This window comes from Coccinella septempunctata, chromosome 5, assembly GCF_907165205.1.
Source record: "Coccinella septempunctata chromosome 5, icCocSept1.1, whole genome shotgun sequence".
Classification (NCBI taxonomy): Eukaryota; Metazoa; Arthropoda; class Insecta; order Coleoptera; family Coccinellidae; genus Coccinella; species Coccinella septempunctata.
Window position 1 is genome coordinate 6,911,671 of NC_058193.1, and position 10,208 is coordinate 6,921,878.

Here is a 10,208-nt window from a genome sequence, read left to right on the forward strand (position 1 = left end):
AAAATTATGTATATTTAACAATTTACAATATTGTTATACTATAGAATGAATAACTCATTAACTTGGATGATTCAACATTTTACTCCCCTATCCTAGGCCTAGAGTAACAGCTTCTTTGTAAGCAACTCACTAGTTGAAGCTACTTCATCTATTATTTTATTTTTGTCCATACCATAAAAAAGTTCCCTCTCAACATTAATTAAAAGCAGACTGGACATGAGGTCTTGGCCTAAAGATGACCGAAGTCGATTTTTGACTATTTTAAATTTGGAGAAAACTCATTCACATGTGACTTGGGTACAAGGTATGGTGAAAACAAATTTATATACAATATACAGGTTGGTAAACAATCCAGATTGGGTAAGTTGAAACAGAACAGAAAAGCACATGCCAGACACTGGAAACATTGTCCCTTTTCAGAGCAGTAAATATCATCATTTTTTTATAATAATACTAATAATAATAATAATAAAGGACCTTTATTTTGTACTCTATTTTATCGAAAACAAATAAAACAAAAAAAATCTGATGTAATATAACAAAACAAGATGAAAAAAATATTTTCTACTAAAACTACAACTATACTATACTACAAAAACAATAATCCTAACTATTCTGAGAAAGTAGCAAGTGTCTTCTCAAATGTTTCCTAACACCATTCACAGAGTAACTATTGAATAGGTACTTAAAGCTATTATATACAATGACAGCACAAAACGTGAAGGATTGCTGAAACATGGCTGATCTAAATCGGGGCAACATAAGCCTATTCCTATGTCTTGCAGACACATCATGAACATCTCCTCGAAAGTCAAAATTTTTTTGATTGAATCAGCAAGCTGCAATCTGTACAAGCCATCGAGTTTTAACCACTGGAGTTCCTTTATTTTACTAGAGATCCTGGAAAACTTGCGCAAACCGAATATGAATCTACAACATGCATTCTGAATTTTCTGAAGTCGGTACTTAGTTGTGGAGTCCAAGCAAAAATAGAACAATATCAAGCCATAATTCAATATAGACAGCACAAGGGACTCACAAAAGTCAACAACAACCCAGAATACGCCGATTCCTATATAGATGTCTCTTGCAAGATACGACTTCTTTACGAGCAGCGCAACATGCTCAACAAATCTCAGTCTGCAGTCGAAAATGATGCCAAGATTCTGCATTGATCTTCGTCACCGCTTCATCAACATCAGAGGGATGGAAAGAAAGTCGAATCTGCGCATCATCTGCGCAGATACAAAGCTACCCTATACATATCGGCTACATAAATTAAAAATAGAATAGGTCCCAGGATTGAACCCTACGGAACACCGGAGGTTACGGGGGAAATATCAGAGAACATATCACCTACACGAACTCTCTGAAATCTGCCAACGAGATAAGATCGAAAGAACCGCACCCACACCTAAACCGTAAAAAGACAACTTAGCACACAAGAGCTCGTGGTCGAGAGTTTCAAATGCTTTGGAAAAATCTAATAAGGTCAATATCGTGGATTTTCCCTCATGCAATGCCCTAAATATGTCATCCGCCACATTCAATAACAGTGTTGTAGTACTGAAACCCCTTCTGAAGCCTGATTGACTTGCTGTTATAATATCAGCTTCAGTATTGTACCTATATATTTGCTCACTAAGAATCTTTTCAAGGATCTTCGACATGCAAGGGAGAATACTTATCGGTCTGAAATCGCTGAGTTGTTCCGGACTCTTCAATTTGGGTAGAGGCCTGATAATAGAACATTTCCAAGCAGTAGGAAAATAACAAGCTTCGATACAAACATTAATAATATGTGTGAGATAAGGCAATATAATGTCAATCGATAGCTGCAACATCTTCGCCGAAATATTATCACATCCAACAGAATTCGACCCGAGACCAAGAACAACCACTCTAATCTTTTCCTGAGAAGCGAGTTTGAATTAGAAATGAGCATGAAAATTGAAGGTGTTGGAACTATAATAACTCGCAGTTTCGGGACAAGCGTTTTGTTGACTGAAAACAGAAGCAAAATATTTATTGAACTCGTCCGGGTTTTCCAAACCCTCGGAAATATCTTCGTCGAACCGATTATTCTGTGATCTGAAGGCTTTCCAAAAACGTTTAGACCCTTGAGACGCCGACCGACCCAGGAAAGCAGCTTTCTCTTTCCTTACAGCAGTAGTCGCGATGTTACGAAGCTGCGTATAGTACTTATAATCAGCGATATTCTTAGTACGTTTATACTTTGCTAACGCCCCATCCCTTAGCTTCATAATATTTTTCACGGTAGGAGTTATCCACGGAGCGAACGGTTTGGTGATCTTAGACTCAATGAAAGGGGCATGTTTGTCAAAAACATGAATTAACTTCTGACTGAAAATGGAAATCTTGGAGTCAACGTCATTGACATATAAAATGTCCTGAAAGGAAACCCTAGATAAGTCAGATCTGAAATTCTCAATTGAAAAGCTACGGTAATCCCTATATATAGCAAGCTTCGGAATCCTCACGTCTTTCCTGACATCTATCTCGCAATAAACACCACGGTGATCAGACATTGAATGATCAATTACCCCAGAGCTCAAAATAAAGTCAGTCCTATTTGTGCAAAAAATATCTAGTAGGGTTCGCGATGAACCTGCAATACGTGTAGGCTCAGATATCAGTTGTTCAAAGCCGTAAGAACCAATGCAATCAGAAACTGGATTTCCAACCAACTGATCGACATTCACATCACCTGTGAGAATTATGTGATCGTACTGTGGCGAAACAAATGATAAGACGTCATCCAGGTAAATGATGAAGTTTGGCAAGCTACAGGCGGATGTGCGATATAAAGATCCAACAATAATAATTCCACTCTTAACCTTCAGAGCCACCCATATAGCTTCCTCTCCATCCGGCACAATAAAATCACTCAAGACAACTTCATTTTTTTTTATAGCAGGGGGAATCTGCGACCGTGAAAACACGGGGCTCTATCTCTCGCCCAGAGGAACCCATTTCTAGGGAACACTGTGGGGTTACTCACTGTCCTGAGTTCGCGACCCACTAAACCTAACCTGCTTTACATTGGTTCCGGGCATTGCCTATAAACCATTTATCCCTTGATCGGTTAATTTCTTCTTGCACATTGTCGTGTTAGGGTTTTCATGTTCGTCCATTTCGGATATCTCTTCTTAGTATAGTTTTAATAAGTTTCCGTACACATTTTAATCTCTCCTCAATTGATCTCGAGGTCTCCTTTTGTAAATTCTCATTCTTCCTCTGTCTTCCTCCGGATCATAGTCCACTAGTCTCCTGAGTTCTTCGTTTGGATGTTCCTTCGCTGTTTCGAATAACTTTTCAACTTTCCTCTTCATAAATTCGGTGATGGTTTCCCACTTCAAATCTCGATATATCTGACAAACCATGGCGCATCTATGGCACATCGTAGTAGCTTGTTTTCTGTTGCCTGAATTCTTTGTATATGTCTCTTTGCCGCGAATCCCCAAGCACCTGATCCATAAGTCACTTGCGGTCTAGCAACGGCTTTGATTATTTTCAATTTTGTCTCATTTGACAGGTGGCTCTTTCTACCTATCAGCGGGTAGAGCATATTCATCGCTGCCTTGGTTTTGTCAACGGCTTGTTTGATATGGCTCCTCCAAGTTAGACCTTTGTCTAGGGTGATACCCAAATATTTCGCTTCGTTTTTCCATTCGATTTCTTCTCCATCTACCTCTAGATTTGTTGTAGTTCTCAGTCTCCTCTTTTGCTTGGCTCTTTTGTCTGTTGAGCTTTATTTTCCATTAAATACACCAGTCATTCATTTCATCTATAGCTTCTTGTAATTTTCCTTCTATGATTTCTGGCTTGCGATGTCGCATTGCGATTCCCGTGTCGTCGGCATATAGTGTCAGTATAGTGCTTGGAGATTTTGGTGTATCGTGAATATACATATATGTTATAAAGTAACGGCCCAAGTACTGACCCTTGAGGCACCCCTGCTTCCATATATCTGGTTGTGGAGTTTTCTCCTTTCACTTTCACGTAGAATCTTCGGTTCCTCAAATAATTCCTAATCAACTTCCACAGTTTGATTGAATAGGTATACAGCATATCTCATTTTATAAATCATTCCTTCAGGCCATACTCTGTCGAATGCTCTGGCGACATCTAGTAATACAAGACCTGTTGCTTGTTTATTTTGGAATCCTTCTGTTATGTATTCTGTGAGTCTCAGTAATTGCTGTTCTGTTGAGTGATCTCTTCTGAATCCGAATTGCTCTGCTGGAATGAGATTCAGATTTTCAGTTTCTTCTGTAAGCTTCCTAACGATTACTCTTTCTACTACTTTTCCTAGGGCGGACAATAAACTTATCGGCCTGTAGTTTTAGGGGAATTTTTCATCTTTGCCTGGTTTGTTGAACACTATGACTTCTGCAGTTTTCCACTTTTTCGGATAGTGTTCAGTCCTCATTATACCGTTCGCAATATTTGTGAGAGGAGCTATGGTAATTTCTTCAACATATCATTCGTTATTTTATCACTTCCGGGAGCTTTTCTTTTTTTCAAGCTTCTGATTATCTCCTTTATTTCGAATGGAGATGTTGGGTTTTCTATTTTGCCGTCTACTGGTGGTTCGTCCGTTTCTTCTTAGTTGTTCTCAACTAGTTCTTCCAGATCATCATTATCGTCATCATGTCTGTAATTTATTCTCGATTCTCTTTCGATCGAGTCCGCCAGTGCTTCTGCTTTATCGATATTCGTATATGCCATTCCTCTTTCTCCGTGGAGAGGTGGTATTTTAGTCTTTTCTCTCCTCAGACATTTTTGCATTTTCCATGCAGAATGAGCGATAGTATTCAGTTCTTGAACTCTTTTGTTCCATCTATTTGTTCTCATGTCCTTCAGGGCATTTTTTAGAACTTGGCTGTGTCGGTTTAGATTTCTCTTATTTATATCTGTTTTGTTGAGCCTGTATGTTTTTCTTAGTCTCCGATTTTCCCTGATGAGATCTTTGATTTCTCTGGGTGTTTCACCGTGTGGATGTATCGGTGCTGGTCTCGTTATTTTCTTTGTGCTCTTTTTGTAGGCATCTAGTATATTCTTTTCTAGTTTATCAACTGCTCTTTCTAGGTCTTCCGGTGTGTTGATTGTTGGTATTTCTGTTACCTCCGATTGTATCAGATGGCTATATTTAGTCCAATCGGTGAATTCTCTTGTTTGCATTAGTTCTCTTCTGGGCCTTTCTCCTATTGTTAATTCAATGGGGTTGTGGTTAGAGGTTCCGTCCCACAAGGTCTCTATCGAGAATTCTCTAGTGATATTTTTCATAACTGCGATATCAATTATATCTGGTAATCCATTTCCGAATGCTAGGTACGTTGGTTCTTCAGGTCCAATAACGATAGCTTCATGTTTTTCAGCAAGATCTTTCAGTTTTCTGCCATTTCTGTTTTCCATCCTGCTGTTCCATTCTGGAGATTTGCAATTAAAATCTCCGATGCAGATTTTCGGGTTTGTTCCATCTAGTAAGTTGTTGATTTCTTCTTCCAATAAGTTATTTGGGGGTCTTTTATATGCCGATGTGACTTCGATTCTTTGTCGATTTATTTCAGCAACAATCGTCACTGTTTCTATTTGTGACTCGTCAGATCTTCCTTTAAAATAGTGTTTCAGATCTCGTCTAACCAGTAAGGCAACACCTACTCCAGTGTTTGTGATTCTGTCACATCTATATATCTCATGATTCATGATGTGCAATCGCGTATTTGGTTTTATTCTTGTTTCCTGTAAGGCTATAATATCAGGTTTTCTCTCTGATATTATTTCTTCTATCTCGGATTTTCGAGTTCTGACCCCGTTTATGTTCCAGGAGGAGGGAATTTTTCCTAGTTGTATGTTCCATTATTTCAGTTTACTGAACATTCCTTGGAGTTTTTTCTCCATCTCTCTTTCAATTTTCAACATGATTTTGTTGAAAATTCTTTCAGTAAAAGTGTCTAAATCGTCGAAAGAGACAAGACAACTTCAGCCGTGATGGACCTTCTTATATAAAAACCAACACCTCCACCAATACGAGCGACACGATCCCTCCTGAAAAATCTGAAATCAGGGATGCTCAGACTATCGTCATCAGTATACGGGGTCTTTCACGAGGAACCTCACCCATATTTATACGGGAAACTACTGAACGTATTTTCATGAAATTCAGCACTTATAAGTATTTCACGATGCTGATGAAATCTAAAATATTTTCAAGGCATGAGCACCTCCGGTTTTTCCGGAAATGACGTCAAATTCCGTTTTTCAAATTAGAACACCATTTTTTTATTGCAGAAATAGATTCCTTAAAAAAGTTATTTTGATGTAACATTTTTCAGTTCTGGTTGGAAAATTCTCTCTGAGCGGGAAAATTCGAAAAAAAAAATCGAAAATAGAGCTCCGCTGAAACAAGAATAACTTCGAGGTTTTTGGATGGATAATTTTCATTTTTGGGATTTTTCAAGATGTAAGATTGATGTATCCACTTTGAAAATCGAAATCGCGATTCATGATACAGGGGGTGAAAAAATCGCTTTCAAAGTTAGGGATGACAAAATCGTGAAAAATCAATTTTTTCAAATTAGAACCCCATTTTTTTATGGCAGATATTGAATCTACGTTAAAAAATAATGTGAGTGTATGCATCACATCCTTGCCCTAAAATGGATATTTTCTGAGTTATTCACAAAAAACTGTTTTTCGTCTTGAATTTTCAGCTATTTCTTTTCCCTTCACGCCAAAAAGATGAAATTTTCAGGAACTGTTATTTGAACCATGCTGTAGATTTTTCACCTCTTCTTGAAACCGACTTCAAGTTACTATTAGGAGAACCATGGCAAACTCTCGCAGTTATAACTAGAGAAGATGCTCAAAGTTTTGACCGTTAATTTCTAGACATTTATTTATACGTCTCAGGAATGCTTCGTGCGTTGCTCTTCTTATTTCATCGGGAGGAAGAGATCTGCAAAAGTGTTTAAAAACCAAATTGAGTTTCAAAACTATGAATCTAAAAATCTCAACAAACCTGAACGCATTTCTGACTCGTTCTATGCAGTCCTCTTTATCAGTCAGGGGAGTTGAGTAGACAATATTTTTTATCCTACCCCAAACATAATAGTCTAAAGGAGTTAAATCGGGAGAACGTGGTGGCCAAAGATGTGGACCATTGTTTGCCAACCATCGATCTTCAAATAGCCTGTAGAGGATAATTGACACATTGAGTGAATTGTGTGGAGGCGCGCCATCTTGTTGATACCATAAGTCATTATGGTTCTGTACTAGCGGCTCAATTATTTAAGTCAATATGTCAGAATATCTATCTCCTAAGGGAGAACATTCTTCAAATAATGCAAACATGTGTAGTGTTCTATCTTACCAGTTAAAGTCCCATCATAAATGCGAACATCGAGAATTGCATTATTTTTGATGGCGCAAAAAACATTGAAACTCCAGGTCTCTTGAAAGTTCCATTGTCTGAAGTGGTGGTTGTTCTCTTCATCTCAATAATGACTGTTATGCCTATTGAAAGAACCATTCTTTGTGAATTTAGATTCATCTGTCCAAATTATACAGTCCAAAAAGTTTTCATTCTCTTGAAATCGAATCATCATAGCTTCGCAAAACTCTGTTCTCCTGACGAAATCAGTTTCCTTCAAATGCTGTACCCTATTGAATTTATATGGGTGCATTTTATGTTTTTTTAATATTCTCCAAACACTCGATTGAGATAATCCCAGATCAATCTCGGCATCTTTGAGAGAATTTTGAGGATTCACACGAAAATATGCAAGAACTGTAATTTCGTTGTTCTCATCTTCTACTACACTTTTTTCTCTGTGTATAGTTTTCTTAACGAAAGATCCGACATTTCTCAAGTTTGTCATGGTTCTGTTAATGGTATCTCTCGTTGGTCTGGGTCGGTCAGGAAACCTCTCAATGAACAGTCGAATCGTTCTATCTACAACTTTATTACATTCTCCATGAAGTAGAATGAGATTTAAATAATCTTCATTGGTAAAATTAGGCATAGTGATCGATTTTATAACTTAATACGAATTATCACCAAATTAATAGTAAACACAAAATGCTACTGAATAAAGAGGAATTTGGCAGATGTAATTAATGATATCTATCCTTAAAAAAAAAGAATGTAAAACATGGTAAGTTTTTGCATATGGTTCATAAGGAATTATTTATTTATCACTGGAGAGAAAACCGATGGCCGATTAGTTGAAATAAAGAGGTTTCCGATACAAATTCGAATCAAAATTCGCCATCTATTTAGGAACAACCTGTAACTGCTCTTGCATATTAGGGTAGTAAAATCTAAAACATGGTTTAAGTAACAGTTCCTGAAAATTTCATCGCGTGAAGGGAAAAGAAATAGCTGAAAATTCAAGACGAAAAACAGTTTTTTGTGAATAACTCAGAAAATATCTATCTTAGGGCAAGGATGTGATGCATACACTCACATTATTTTTTAACGTAGATTCAATATCTGCCATGAAAAAATGGGGTTCTAATTTGAAAAAATTGATTTTTCACGATTTTGTCATCCCTAACTTTGAAAGCGATTTTTTCACCCCCTGTATCATGAATCGCGATTTCGATTCTCAAAGTGGATACATCAATCTTACATCTTGAAAAATCCCAAAAATGAAAATTTTCCATCCAAAAACCTCGAAGTCATTCTTGTTTCAGCGGAGCTCTATTTTCGATTTTTTTTTCGAATTTTCCCGCTCAGAGAGAATTTTCCAACCAAAGCTGAAAAATGTTACATCAAAATAACTTGAAATTTTCTAAGGAATCTATTTCTGCAATAAAAAAATGGTGTTCTAATTTGAAAAACGGAAGTTGACGTCATTTCCGGAAAAACCGGAGGTGCTCATGCCTTGAAAATATTTTAGATTTCATCAGCATCGTGAAATACTTATAAGTGCTGAATTTCATGAAAATACGTTCAGTAGTTTCCCGTATAAATATGGGTGAGGTTCCTCGTGACCCTGTATTCATCCAGCCAGGTTTCAGACAATCCCACAACATCCAAACCCCAATGCAACATAACATCAAACAAGCGATCTACTTTCGGAAACAGAGAACGAACATTGAAATGAGCAATTTTTACGAATTTGCTTGAATTATTCATATTTACATTCAATACTGAATTCTAGATTTCAACCTATTAGTTTGACTCAAATAATATGGACATTCAGCACTATTCGCAGTATGACATATATCGTAGTTGGTTTTCAAACCAGAATTACTATCTATACAATTTGTACACATCTTATCGGAAGAATCGCAAAATTTCTTTTCATGCGAACACGAGCAGTTGGGACAAACAACTGTAGAACTCTTGCAATCCTTTCTATAATGACCGAACTTACAGCATTTGAAACATTTAATCAAACTGAAATGCTCCTTCACAAAACATCTTGACCAACCCAAATATAGAAAACCTATACTAATAATACTTTTGAATAAAATGGGATTTGTCTCTAATACAATGTTGAACTTATGTTTATATTTCATCTTCGTTATTACCCAGTCAACCAGTTTCAGTCACAGGGAAGTTGTTGGGAATTACCACTGTGGAAATGCGACTTCACAATGTTGATTTAAAAAAAGGCCACCAGTACTTACTGGAGAGTGCTTAATGTCCGCAACATCGCATATCGCGGGTAATTACCCAGTACATCACATAGTAGGTGTAAAAAAAGCACCCTAGACAGCAACTTTGCGACTTCTCATTTTGGAGGTTTTTGGAACGATTATTTTGACAGAATAAACTACCAAAGTGTATCCTCTATTGAAGTTATATTCATGTTCAATTTGATAATTACCATCGTGGCAATCAATTTGCACTCTATATTCGAGGCGTTCCGAGGAAAAGTGACCCAAGCTACAATTTTTCTGAGATTGAATTAACAGTAAGAACTGCCTGAAAATGAATCAAAATTTTATATACTCGTAAACTCAATTTCAGAAAAAATGTAGCTTGGGCCTCTTCAGCTCTGAACGCCTCATTTGTACCCTGTGTTTACTCTTTACTCTTACCTACATATATTTCGCATTCTGCTCTCATCCTCAAAAGGGAAATTGAACAACTATATGAATTACTGATATCTTTTTATTCAAGATTAATATGTTTCATACAAATCCAAATATATAAAATAAAGAACATATAT